Here is a 15,346-nt window from a genome sequence, read left to right as displayed (position 1 = left end):
TGGACAATAAACTGTGATACATCTAGACATGGAATGTTACTCAATTCTAAAATAAAATGAGCTATCAAAGCATAAAAAGACATGGAGAAATATTAAATGTACATTACTAAAGGCAAGCCATCTGAAAAGGCTACCTACTGTATGATTCCAACTATATGATATTCTGGAAAAGGCAAAACTGTGTAGACAGTAGAAAAATCATTGGTTGCCAGGGGTTAGAGAGGAAAGATGGATGAGCAGGCAGAACATAGAGGATTTTTAGGACGGTGCAACTATTCTGTGTGATACTATAATGGTGGATACATGCCATTACACAATTGTCCAAACCCATAGAATGTATAAAACCAAGAGTGAACCCTCATGTAAACTATGGACTTTGCATGATAATGATGGGCCAATGTAAGTCTATCAGTTGTAACAAATGTAGCACTATAAGGGGCAGGGACTATGATAACAATACAGGAAGTTATACATGTTGGGAAGGCAGGGGGTACATGGGAAATCTCTCTACCTTCCACTCAATTTCGCTATGAACCTAAAACTACCCTAAAAAATAAAATCTACTTTTAAATATGTATATATATAATCAAGTTTTTAAAAAATCAAATTAGGCTGAGCACCGTGGCTCAAGCCTGTAAGCCCAGCACTTTAGGAGGTGGAGGCAGGAGGATCACTTGAGTCTAGGAGTTTGGTAGAAACAGGGTTTGTTTAGCTAAAAAAAATTTAATTAGCTACGCGTGGTGACTGATTTGGTCCTAGTTATTCAAGTGGCTGAAGTGGGAGGATTGTTTGGGCCTGGGAGGTAAAGGCTGCAGTGAGCCATGATTATGCCACTTCACTCCAGCCAGGGCAACAGAGAGCAACCCTGTCTCAAAATAATAATAATAATAAATTAGTGAAGACCTCAGAATACTGATGATAAATGGGGAATAAATCTGGCTCATGAACAGAGTAAAAGCCTAAATTAAAATAAAGCAAAAAATGATAACAATATCTTCAAAGGAACAAATGTAGCTGATCCAAATCTAGCAGTTTTAAAGCATTACATTTGTACTCTATGGTCCTTTAGAATGGCTTCCAGCTTACTGAAGAGAGAGTGCCTCTCTACATGCCAAATTACAACACTAAGGCAGATTGAGGGAGAAATATAATCAACCATTTGTTGATTATTTATTTTTTAATCATGTCCTCAAGCATGTACAGATGTAAGAAAGCATGTGGCCTCAGACTGGAGCTGTTTGCAAACAGCAGGATTGCCTGGCCCAAGAAATGGCGCTTGCTGTGTGATGAAAGCCGCCCCCTTCTAAAACCGTGTTTGGTTAGCACCTATGCCCTGCTGAAATTGGCATAGCACACTCTCTGTGGGCATGCTGCCAGCCTAACAGATGGGCCTGAATGTAACCCTGCCAGAGAATCAGTGTGTGCAATGAGTTCACAACTGTGGTTAGACTCCTTTCCAAAGATGTTGCACCTACTTAGGCTGCCCAGCAAACATTTATGACTTTCATGTCTTCAAATGGCATTAATGAATAAGTAAATAATTCTCTAAATCAGTGGTTCTCAAACTGTGGTTCCCTGCAGCACCAGCACCACGTAGGAAATCACTAGAAACGCAAATTCTCAGGCCCTACCTTTAACCTACTGAATCAGAAACTCTTGGGGTGGGGCCCAGCAACACGTGGTTTAACAAGCCCACCAGGTGATTCTAATGCAGCTAAAGTTTGAGAGCCACTGTGCTAAACAACTGGTTCCCAAACGTTTGCATTATTTGAGAAAATTTTAAAACTACTGATGCTTATGAGTCAATTCCAGAGATTTCGATTCAATTGGTATATGGTGCAGCCTACACATCAAGAATTGTTACATTTCCACAGGTGACTCTAACGTGCAGCAGTGCTTGAGAAGCACCATTCTAGCTCATCAGAATACCTAGCACAAGCTTTGGGGAGAAATGCTTCAGACCTTCCTAAATGCAGATAAGTCTATATTGAAAGAGCATATGTATAGATCTTTGCTTAAATAATTATTTGACTGATGAATCACTTTATTTTAAGCCCTGAGATATAATAAAGTTTATGTAAAATCTGGCTTTCAGCAAAGCTCTGTGCACTCTGCGGGTCACCTACCTTCAAGCTTACCTTTTCTCACAGTACTATATTGAACTTTACTTCTGTTTTCAGTGTGCTTTTTCCATCTCATTGAACTGGACACCTTCTGATGTAATATCCTAAACCCCTATTCTACTGGTATCTTGCTCTATCTTCTTCCCAGCCAGGGAGAGACCTGATATCAAAATATTTAAACTTCAAACAATTTCAGTTGAGATAATTAAAAGAAAAAAAAAAGGCTCTTTAAGCCACAAGGTTACACACCATATTTGGTATTTGTAAGTATTTTAATAAGAACACAAGAGGAGGAAAACTTGATATATCAACTAATTTGCTAGGCTTTCCCAACCCATTTCATATCAAAACACACATAGAAATGATAATATTTGCATAATCCACTGGAGTGAATGGGAGAGGTGGCTGACTACCTGGCTGCTTTGAGGGCAAAAGATTGAAAACTCACACACCAAATTCACTGTTGGGAAGGTCTGAACTGATGAAAATTCAGATACACAAATGAAATGTTAATATAGTATTAGGAAAAATTAAATGTAACAAATAAATATCTGTTTCCTTTCAGTTTTTCATCAACAAGTCTATTTAACATGACAATGATGGTCTTTATAGTACTATTGACACTGCTAAGGTTCAGCTTGATGCTGATAAGAAACAATGAAGTGAGAAGTGAAGTGACTGGAATTAGCTTCCTGCAGTAGAAGTCACTCAGTTATGTCACTTACCAGCTATGTGACCTTGAGCAAGCAATTTAGTCACATTGTACTTTAATTTACCTAACTACAAAATGCAGAAATCATAGTACCTGTCTCATAAGATTAAGAAATTTTTTGTTGACCAGGCATGGTGACTGTGCATGCCCATAATCCCAGCACTTTGGGAGGCTAAGGCAGGTGAATTGCTTGAGCTCAGGAGTTCAAGACCAGTCTGGGCAACATGGCAAAACCCGGTCTCTACAAAAAAACAAAAAAAAGTAAAATTTTTTTAAAAAGAAAATTTTTGTAATTTATATTTTATTGATATTTAATAGTTATACATGATATTTTGACACATATATACAGCATGTAATGATCGAATCAGAGAAATTGTGGTATCCATCACCCCATCATTTATCATTTATTTATGTTGGGAACATTTCAAATCTTCTTTTCCAGCTATTTTGAAATGTACAATAAATTCTTAACTATAGTTGCCCTACTGCACTATCAAACACTAAAACTTATTCCTTCTGGTTCCATCTATGTTGCTGCAAATGACAGGACTTTATTCTTTTTTGTTTTTTGAGACAGTCTTGCTCTGTCGCCCAGGTTGGAGTGCAGTGGCGCGATCTCGGCTCACTGCAAGCTCCGCCTCCCGGGTTCACGTCATTCTCCTGCCTCAGCCTCCTGAGTAGCTGGGATTACAGGCACCCGCCACCACGCCCGGCTAAGTTTTGTTGTTGTTGTTGTTGTATTTTTAGTAGAGACGGGGTTTCACCGTGTTAGCCAGGATGGTCTTGATCTCCTGACCTCGTGATCCGCCCGCCTGGGCCTCCCAAAGTGCTGGGATTACAGGCTTGAGCCACCGCACCTGCCAGTACTTTATTCTTTTTATGGCTTTATAATATTCCATCGTATATGCAATATTTTCTTCATTAATCCATTGATGGACACTGGGATTGATTCCATATCTTGGCTACTATGAATAGTGCTGCAGTAAAGGTGGGAGTGCAGATACCTTTTTGATATACTGATTTCCTTTCTTTTGTATATATATATCCAGCAGTGAGATTGCTGGATCATATGGTAGTTCTATTTTCAGTTCTTTGAGGATGTTATGAAAATTAAATAAGTTAATATACAAAAGCACATGGTAAGTCATGATTAAGTAAGTAGTCACTGTTCTTATTAACACTGATTACATTTAATTATTGCATTGGTGGACCTATTGCTAGCCCATGACCTCATTTCCCTTATCTCCATCTCCCCTGACTCTCTGATGATGGATCTTATTGAAGGAATGGACATTCAACCTTTTTTTTTTTTCATTATTGTTGTAAGATGAGTCGTTCAACCATTCTAACAGACAGACAGAACAGGGTACCAGCAAAGTCCAAGGAAGTTGTGAGGCAGGCTTCTGCAGTTGCCTGACTACACACAATAAACAGCCTACACTTTCCAGGCTATTTGGGATAACTCCAGCTCCCCAAAAACTCTGGGCAGTGACTTTGTCACTTACAGGCTTGCTGCATAAATAAATCTTAGCTATTCTATATATATATTATTCATTCAAAAAGGACTCTGAACAATTTCATAAAGATCAAAAGTAGAATAATGGTAACCAGGGACTGTAAGGAGTGAAGACTTACTGTTTAATGGATACAGAATTTCAGTTTTGGATGATGAAAAAGTTTAATGCCACTGAACTGTATACTTAAAAATGGTTAAAATGGAAAATTTTATGATATATATACTTTACCACGATTTTTTAAAAGGACTTCAAAAACAGGAAACAGGAATATTATTCTCTCATATTCTTCTAGTCTAGTTAGTTACTTTGGTTGGGAAGGGACAGATATTCACGCAAGTTTTCACAAGTAATGGCTGTTTATGGCAAGACTTAAGATGGAAGCCAGGATCTCATTGTGATCAATGAGCAGGGACCAGAACTGGAACAGAAATTGGGACTGTACCCAAGAACCCTCAGGAGCAAGAACTGTGAACCTTCCCTCAAGAGCTCCATCAGAAACACAGTTCAGCCTCCTCCTGTCCCTGCTTCTCTTCACGTATTTTCTAGCTAAAGACTGAATCCCTCTTCATCTTTTCTTTCTCTAGTAGCTTCAGTTTAATTGTTGTCTCACTTTCTTCAAGGTTTAGTTTCCTCATAATCTGGCTGTGCCCTTGGCCTCTATTCTACAGTATACCCCCAGTATACTTTCTTTCACATCAGTTTCTACTATAAGTCACCTCATATTCTGTATCCCGAATCAGATTCTCATAGGTAAGCACATAATTGGTCCAACTTTTTCCTCTTTGAACAGTTTTTTGAGCCAAATCACCCCATGAGCTGCTCTCCCATCTATACTTTGGCTCCCTCTGGTCTAAGCAGCCATATTAAAGGTGGATTTATATGGTTTAAAATATGGCCACCTTCAACTGCCTCTTTAGCCGCAGTGGTGGATACGAAAGACTGTGATAGCCACATCCAGTACAATCGTGTTTGCTGTATCTTCTCTCCTCATGCTCTGGAATAATAACCCCTCTCTAGGCAAAGCCACAGAAACTACATCTGGGTCAGTGGCATCTTAGACATTTGTATATATCAGGAGGATCTTTCCTATCAAATAGAGCTAAAGACCAAATGGCTGGCCTGGAGATTACATCAGCAGCAGCACTGGAGATCGCCAACACATATCCCCATCAAAGAGTATGTTTCAGGTGAGACCACAGTGCACAACTATTAAAAAACACTTAGCTTGATTTTACAGCACATTTTTTACCCCTACTGGTTAATCATTATGTTCCTGATTTTGGCATAGCATAAATCAAAAAAAAAAATCCTCTGGACAAATATATCATTTTAAGTCAGCAAATTATTTTTAGTTCTTGGTCATTAAATCCTAACATATATCTAGCACATTTGGCTGGTAGCAATTGTATTAATTATTGACATTTTAAACCGCAGAAAATAGTTTATCATGTGGGCAACAAACTAAGTAAAATATTCCCTAAACTTGGAGATATAGGGCACTATTTCCTGAGATATCAGGTCGGGCTGTCTGAGTCCTGTAGAGCAGACTGAACGTCAGCTGGCTCAATCCAGTTCTGCAGGGCTCGAAGCTTCTAGGCAGAACAGACAGAAAAGCTGCATTGTGGGTGCCCCCAAGTGGGTACAATTTGATGTGCATGCTGAGGATTTTCTCGCCAGCTCCTCTAGCATTTGGTCATGTCTGTGAAGTGATTTTAACGATGGAGAAAAGCTAAAACGCGTGTATGTTTTACAAATTAGGTCTCTCATAATATCAACTGAAGCAATATTTAATGTTTCAGCCTACCACAGATCCTTTATTTTCTAGCAAACGTCTTTCAGAAAACTTTTCAAGTTATGCTGCCATTAAAATGTGGAGTGGAAAAAGAATGGAGTTTAGTGTCAGAAAAAACTTGACTTTGAACACTGGCTCAGCACCTTACTAGCTGTGTGGCCTTGGGAAATTCATTTTGCTTTCCTAGTCTATAGTTGTCTCATTTTTAAAATAAATTCAGGAGTATTGGAAAGGAAATTTACCTCATAGGGTTATTTATTGGACAAGGCAATAACATAATAAAATCAGTGTGCAGCACATTGTAAGTGTTCAATAAATATAACTTATTATTGTTTGTAAATAATGTTTTTGATATATATTTTATATATTCAAAATAAAAATATTTATTGAGATATACTGATATATTAAAATTCTAGGAGCTCCTCAATACCTTTTCAATAAATCCCTTTCCTACTTAAATCAGCCACAGGCAATTTCTGTTATTTACAACTAATAACTGGGAAATATATATGATCATAGCAGGGAAAAAGTATGCAGTTGACCTGTATTCTTCAAAAATGTCAATGTGGCTGGGCCAACATTAGAGGGAAAAAATGCTATAAAGAACCTTATTGGAACGATGGATGAAATTGGACTATGAACTGCACACTAGGTAAAAGTTTTATATCAATGTTAAATGTCCTGAATTTGATAACTATACTGTGGCTATGTAAGAGAATCTTCTTGTTTTGAGAAAATATGCACAGAAATATTAAGGTGCATAATGCAGGCAACCTACTTTCAAATGGCTTAGAAAAGTAATTAAAATACCTATAAAATGTCTTTGTGCAAATGTATATAGATGATAGACACATAGATGTTTATGTATACAGTTAATGCTATATGTGTGTGTGTGAGCACATGCACACAGAGAGAGTATTAAAAATTATGGAAAATGGCAAAATTTATTGAATCTGCATAAAAAATAAATAGGAATTCTCAGCATACTTGCAACTTTTCATTGTTTAAAATTTGAAGTTTAAAATCTAAGTTTAAAATTCACATAAAGAAATGTAAAAGATAGTGAAGTAGCCCCTGAAAAAAATTAGCTAACTATCCAGAACTTTGAGAAAACACACAAAATTTTTGCAAATTCTTTAGCAAATAATACCTATGAAATGTTAAAGGAATGTCTACTCTCTAAATAACATTGAAATATATCAACTAATTATTTGTGAAAATTGAGAATTAAAACATAGATGGTTTTCATGAGTAAGAAAAATTATGAGCTCTAAGAGCTCAAAGGAACCATAGAGATTACCTAGTCCAGGTTTCTTTCAAAGACAGAAAATCATCCAAATTCCCTTAAGGACACATCATCCACTCTTACTCTATGAGATAATTACTCTACACTAATTACTTGATGGTTTAAAATTATATGACTCATTATTCTGAAAACTAGTAAATAAAAGGAAAACCTCAACAATTTAATTCTGGCTTTCTGGTTCTAATTGTATTATAGAGAAACAAAAACTTGATAAAGGAAATTCTTCTTTGTAAAATAATTGCAGCTAATAGATGAAGAAGAAATGATAGGAAAAGAATATTGTCATTTTTCAATTCTGATGAAATAATGGATCTAGGCACTAATCATTAATGGCCACTAAAATCACTAAGTGACAAGTTGACAGGGAATTATAATAAATCAGACTGACCTCACTGATCAATTGCAGTGTCACAAAAAAGACAATCAGATGTTATGTGTCTCCTAAATGGTGTACATAGGAAGTACACAACATCACCTGTGAATGCTATTTGAAGAAAGCAAAAATCCAAATCAGACCAAGCCTGTAGCTCTAACTCCTAATTTACAGAATATATAGGGTTCAGATGAACATATTTAGTAATACCATGAGGATAAAATTAGCAAAATCCAGAATGTGGGAAACTGCATGACAAAAAGTCTAGTTTGTTCAACTAATCAATTTGAAAGAGGAGGAAGGGAGAATCTGTAAAGAGACTTAAATTAAAAGAGACTTAAATGACATATGACTAATTATAATTTAAAGACTTGTTCAGATCTTTAATTTCAACAAACCAACTATTAAAAAATATTATCAGGCAATCAGAGATACCTTAACACTAGCTGGATATCTGATAATATTAACAAATTGTTAAATATTTTAGATGTGATAGTGGTTTGTGGCTATGTTTTTCAGAAAAGAGTCCTTATGGAAATCATACTTAAACATTTATAATTTAAATATTATGATTTCTGGAATGGGTTTCAAAAAAACATGAGGTAATGAGGAAACGACATGGATGAGGAGAATAGAAGACACAAGACTGACTATGTGTTGATAAGTGCTAACCCTGGAGGACAGGTGGGAATTTATTATACTATTTCCTTTTATAATATGTTTTAAATTTCCACTATAAAATTGTAAACATTATTTTTAAAAGATTGAGGTAACTTTGTGTACTGAAATTGAAATACTAATACATATGAGTTGAAAAATCAAGGTCAATTGAGGTAACTCTGTGCTATGTTTACTGAAATTAAAATACTTATACGTTGTTAGTTTTAAAATACTTTTTATTATGGTAAAATATACATAACATAAAAGTTAGCATTTTAATCATTTTTAAGTGTACACTGCAGTTGCATTAAATGCATTCACATGTTGTGCAAACATCACCACTATCCATTTCATGAAAGATGAACTTTTCATCTTCCCAAACAGAAGGTCTGTGCCCATTAAGCAATAACTCCCAATTTCCCCTGGCCCCAGGCCCTGGGAACCTCTATTTTACTTTGCATCCTTATGAATTTGCCAGACCTAAGCATTCCACATAAGTAGAATCATATACTATTTATCCTTTTGAATCTCATTTCACTTAGCATGTTTCCAAAGTTCATCCATGTTGTAACATACATCAGAATTTTACTCCTTTTTAAGGCTGCATAATATTCTATTGCATGTATATTTTGTTTATTCATTTATTTGTTGATGGACATGTGGGTTCTTTCCACCTTTTGGTTACTGTAAATAATGTTACATGAACATTGATGTACGAGTATCTGTTTGGGTCACTGCTTTCAATTCTTTTGAGTATATGCCTAGAAGTGGAATTGCTGAATCATATGGTAATTCTGTGTTTAACTTTCTGGGGGACTACTATGCTGTTTTCAACAATTACTGCCATTTTATATTCCCAACAGCAACAAACAAAGGTACCAGTTTCTCCATGTCCTCACCAACATTTGTTATTTTTCTTTGTTTTTTATACCAGTCATCCTAAAGGGTGTGAAGTGGTATTTCATTGTGACTTTGATTTGCATTTTCCTAATGACTAGTGATGTGGATCTTTTCATGTGCTTAATGCCCATTTGTATATCTTTTTTGGAGAGGCATCTATTTAAGACCTTTGTCCATTTTATTTATTTATTTATTTCCGATGGAGTGTCACTCTGTCACCCAGGCTGGAGTGCAGTGGCACTATCTCAGCTCACTGCAACCTCTGCCTCCTGGATTCAAGCAATTCTCCTACCTCAGCCTCTAGAGTAGCTGGGACTACAGGCACACACTGTCAGGCCTCTGAGCCCAAGCTAAGCCATCAGGCCTCTGAGCCCAAGCTAAGCCATCATAAGCCCTGTGACCTGCACATATACATCCAGATGGCCTGAAGCAACTGAAGAACCAAAAAAGAAGTGAAATAGTCAGTTCCTGCCTTAACTGATGACATTCCACCATTGTGATTTGTTCCTGCCCCACCCTAACTGATCAATTGACCTTGTGACATTCCTTCTCCTAGACAATGAGTCTCAGGAGCTCCCCACTGAGCACCTTGTGACCCCCACCCCTGCTCACAAGAGAAAACCCCCTTTAACTGTAATTTTCTACTACCTACCCAAATCCTATAAAACTGCCCTACCCCTAGCTCCCTTTGCGGACTCCTTTTTCGGACTCAGTTCACCTGCACCCAGGTGACTAAAAAGCTTTATTGCTCACACAAAGCCTGTCTGGTGGTCTCTTCACACGAATGTGCATAACACATGTTACCACGCCCAGCTAATTTTTGTATTTTTAGTAGAGATAGGGTTTCACCACATTGATCAGGCTGGTCTCGAACTCCTGACCTCAAGCGATCCACCCACCTTGGCCTCCCAAAGTGCTGGGATGACAGGAATGAGCCACCACACCCGGCCTCTCAATTTTTAAATTGGATTGTTTTGGTTCTTGTTGAGTTGTCAGAATTCTTTACATATTCTGGGTGTTCTAACTTTATCAGATATATAAATATTTTTCACCATTCTGTGTGATGTCTTTTCACTCTCTTAAAAGTATCCTTTGATGTATAGAAATTTTAATACTGTTAAAGTCCAATCTATCTATTTGTTGTTGTCATCTGTGATTTTGGTGGTATATCCAAGAAATTATCACCAAATCTAATGTCTTCTGAGAGTTTTGTAGTTTTAGATCTTACATTTAGATCTTTGATGCATTTTGAGTTATTTTTGCATGTGGTATGAGATAAGGGTCCGACTTCATAATTTTGCATATAGATATTCAGTTTTCCTAGAACCATTTATTGAAAAGAAGGTATATTTTTATTTAAGAAAATTAAAACCATATTCATATATTTCTGTGTAAAAACATAGTAAAATATCTGGAAAGATACACATTAAACTGTTAATAATGATTACTTCTGGGAAGGAAAACAACACTGGGGAGTAAGCTGTGCAAGAGCTATGGTTTTTGCTCTACATAATTCATATTGTTTAGATTACTTACGAGCTCATATTCATGCATTTTTATATAATCATTAAAGGATTGTTTTACTCTTGGTTTTAAGAGAAAGTTGGTCAGAAGTGAAAGCACAGGACAAATAGGCCAAAAGTCAATATTTCGGCAGGACAGAGATCCAAATTAAATAAAATCTCTGAGGCACAAGAGTTGAGCATGAGATGGAATTAGCAGATCTCAAGGGTAATGCTCTTTGTCCAGATAATTTGGCAGCAGCAATAGCAAATAGGGACAGTAAAGAAGATTTGGTCTTCGTTCTCAACCTTCCCCTACCATTTCCCACAATTTATTATATTTTTCATCTTCAGCTGTATTTGGGTAGGTTATATTTTACTAATATATGAAAGAGATAACTGAAGACTCAGAGGTCTCTGAACTTTACTACAGTAAAAGCAGCCAGAGTTACAAAGAAGTTTTTTGTTTTTGTTTTTGTTTTTTTTTTTTATTATACTTTAAGTTCTAGGGTACATGTGCATAACGTGCAGGTTTGTTACATATGTATACATGTGCCATGTTGGTGTGCTGCACCCATCAACTCGTCAGCACCCATCAATTCATCATTTATATCAGGTATAACTCCCCAATGCAATCCCTCCCCCCTCCCCCTTCCCCATGATAGGCCCCAGTGTGTGATGTTCCCCTTCCCGAGTCCAAGTGAGCTCACTGTTCAGTTCCCACCTATGAGTGAGAACATGCGGTGTTTGGTTTTCTCTTCTTGTGATAGTTTGCTAAGAATGATGGTTTCCAGCTGCATCCATGTCCCTACAAAGGACGCAAACTCATCCTTTTTTATGGCTGCATAGTATATTCCAAGGTGAATAGTGCCGCAATAAACATACGTGTGCATGTGTCTTTGTAGTAGCATAATTTATAATCCTTTGGGTATATACCCAGTAGTGGGATGGCTGGGTCACATGGTACATCTAGTTCTAGATCCTTGAGGAATCGCCATACTGTTTTCCATAATGGTTGAACTAGTTTACAATCCCACCAACAGTGTAAAAGTGTTCCTATTTCTCCACATCCTCTCCAACACCTGTTGTTTCCTGATTTTTTAATGATTGCCATTCTAACTGGTGTGAGATGGTATCTCATTGTGGTTTTGATTTGCATTTCTCTGATGGCCAGTGATGATGAGCATTTTTTCATGTGTCTGTTGGCTGTATGAATGTCTTCTTTTGAGAAATATCTGTTCATATCCTTTCCCCACTTTTTGATGGGTTGTTTGTTTTTTTCTTGTATATTTGTTTGAGTTCTTTGTAGATTCTGGAAATTAGCCCTTTGTCAGATGAGTAGAACAAAGAAGTTTTTATGAATGAATGTCTGGAGGAAGGGAACTGGGCCATTTTGGCCAAATCAGAGGGTTTCAATAATGGGCAAGGTGGGAGAAGAACAGGAAAAAAAAGAAGGCTTTTAAGTTTACATTAATTAGTATACATTTTATTCTAGGTTTTTCATCAAATAAATATCTTAAGAAATCAGTCTAGCAATTGTATGTAATAAATAAATAAAATGCTTGTTGAATGAATGAATAAGACACAAGAATCTAAAGAGAGGAGATGAAGACAAGTGGATTAAATAAGAGTAGACTAACACCAGTAAGATATTAGTGTAAATAGAATGGTTTCAGTGGGGGAAGAAAATAAAGGAATGTGTCTAGACTTGTTCCCCAGTAACACTGGACAGGACCCTTATATGATCAAAAGTGTGAATCCTGGCTAGGCACGGTGGTTCTCACCTGTAATCCCAGCATTTTGGGAAGCCGAGGTGGGCAGATCACATGAGGTCAGGAGTTTAAGACCAGCCTGGCCAACATGGTGAAACCCCATCTCTACTCAAAATATAAAAATTAGCCAGGCATGACAGCAGGTGCCTGTAATCCCAGCTACTCGGGAGGCTAAGATGGAAGAATCGCTTGAACCCAGGAGGTGGAGGTTGCAGTGAGCCAAGATTGCACCATTGCACTCCAGCCTGGGTGACAGAGCGAGACTCCATCTGAAAAAACACAAACAACAACAACAACAACAACAACAACAACAAAGTGTGAATGCAGAAACCCACTACTTTTACCTTCCAGTAAGCTACCAGTGAAACTGACCCATCATTGAACTGACACTGTCTCACATTTCCTGGCCTTCTTTCTATTACCTTTCTGGCCAACACTGTCACTGATGACTCCTCTCTAGCTGCCCTGTTCCTGCAGGGTTTTCTAACCGAACAGCCACTTGAAACTACTGGAGCCCAACCTGGAAATATATTTTCAGCTCTTCTTTTTTTTTTTTTTTTTTTTTTTTTTGACCTTTTCTCCCTCTACCACCAGGCTGGAGTGTAGTGGCATGATCTCGGTTCACTGCAACCTCCGCCTCCCGGGTTCAAGCGATTCTCCTGTCTCAGCCTCCTGAGTAGCTGGGACTACAGGCACACACCACCACACCCACCAGCTCTTCTTTTAACCAACGTAGTTCATAAAGTGTTGTGTAGCTTTATGCTCAAGAGCCTTTCAGCAGCACTATACGTATCAGCTTCCTGTTTCTACCTGCCTAGAAGTATCAACCTTCTCTTCTTGTACACGTCTGTCCATTTCTTGAGTATGTAGTTTTTTTTCCTATTTTCCCAAATTTTGGGTGCCCAGAATAAGCTTGGTCCTATGACCCAACCCACTGGCTAGTATACCTACTATGCTTTTGTAGATCATATCACCATTTTGTCAGGGCATAGCCCTGCTGCTCATATCCCTGACCATGCACTAAAATGACCTATCCCATATAATAAAGTCCACCTCAGCTGCCTGAATTCCAAAATCAAGGCTCCATCCACTCTTCTTGGTTTGTCCTCCCAGATTAATGACCCATGCCTAGAATCAGACAAAAGTTTGACTACCGTATTACTTTCCTTCTACTATTGTAACAAATAACTACAGACTTGTTGGCTTAAAACAACACAAATTTATTACCTTACAGTTCTGGAGGTCAGAAGTCTAAAATGGGTCCCAGCAGGCTAAAATCAAGGTGTTGCCAGCACTGCATTCCTTCTAGAGGCTCCACAGAACCCACTGCCCTGCCTTTCCAGATTCTGGAGGTTGCCCACATTCCTTGGCGGGTGGCCTCCTTCCAATATCTTCAAAGCCAGTGACAGCTAGTGGAGTCTTCCTCATGCGGCACCACTCTAATTCTGCCATCATCACAGCTCCTTCTCTGATTCTGGACCTCCAGCCTCCCTCTTTAACTTTATAAGGGCCCTGGTGATTTCATCGTGCCCATCCAGATAATCCAGGCAAATCGCCTCGCCTCAAAATCCTTAATTGAGTCACAACTGCAAAGTGTCTTTGGCCATGTGAGGTAACACATGCACAGGTTCTGGGGATTAGGACATGGACATTTTTTGTGGTAATGGGGAACTATTCTGCCTACCAAAAGTGCGCTCCAAAGTATTTATCTATATCTAAAGAAGTCACAGTCTTTCTATGGGGGAAGCACTTATCACTTTAGCCCCTGAATTTACCCTGAACTCCTTATACCTGGTTTCTTTTCCCAGTTCATTCTCCAGGGCTCTCAGCATGCTGTGTGATCGGGTGTTAGCTGATACTGACCAAAAATAAGAATGTGGTACAAAAAGCATGAATTGGATGTTCTGAGCCAAGAGGTTAAAAAAATAGTGAGGAAATAGGGTGGAGAAAAATTTGACTAAGGTTAACTCTTGAGAAGTTAAAATTGCTAGGATCTTAAGAAAAGAATTTGTACACAGTTTGCTATAGTCTAGTAAAGTTTCCAGAAAGATGGGCTATTTACCTGCTGTCTGTATTGTTGTAGATTATGTACCCTCTATTAGCCAGAGACCATAGGATGAGCAGATACAAAGAGGAAAGTCTGACAACAAATCCCTCCACCTAAATTTGAGATTCTTGCACTCTTGAGGTAGGCAATGGTGGGATAGGATGTGAGCAAAACCATACGAAAGCATGACCTATCTCCTAGTACATCAGTTTTACTCGAGAATAATAGGGAGGAGAATTCAGTCATTTAATTGGTAAAGTATTTTAAATTATCTCAGTCAGATACACAATAGAATGTAATATAAGCATTGCATATCTTTTTAAGATTGAAGTTTTTCTAAGTTAAAATAGAACAGAAGCCTTAAAAAAAGTTTACTGGTTCTTTAAGGCTATACTCTCATAGGGGATCTGTTTATCTCCACTGATGGTAGAACAAGTTCAGAGGATTCCCTTAAACGGTCAAGAAGGGCAGATGGAGGCCAGACACAGTGGCTTGTGCCTGTAATCCCTGCACTTTGGGAGGCCGAGGCGGGCAGATAGCTTGAGTTTAGGAGTTCCAGACTAGACTGGACAATATGGGGGATAGGACCCTCTAAATTAAAAATTAAAGCTTTTAACTACTGTGTTCTCTGCTTTGTTTTTC

This window comes from Piliocolobus tephrosceles, chromosome 11 (genome assembly GCF_002776525.5).
Source record: "Piliocolobus tephrosceles isolate RC106 chromosome 11, ASM277652v3, whole genome shotgun sequence".
Taxonomy (NCBI): Eukaryota; Metazoa; Chordata; class Mammalia; order Primates; family Cercopithecidae; genus Piliocolobus; species Piliocolobus tephrosceles.
The sequence above is the reverse complement of the archived record's forward strand: the minus strand, read 5'-3'. Positions refer to the sequence as shown.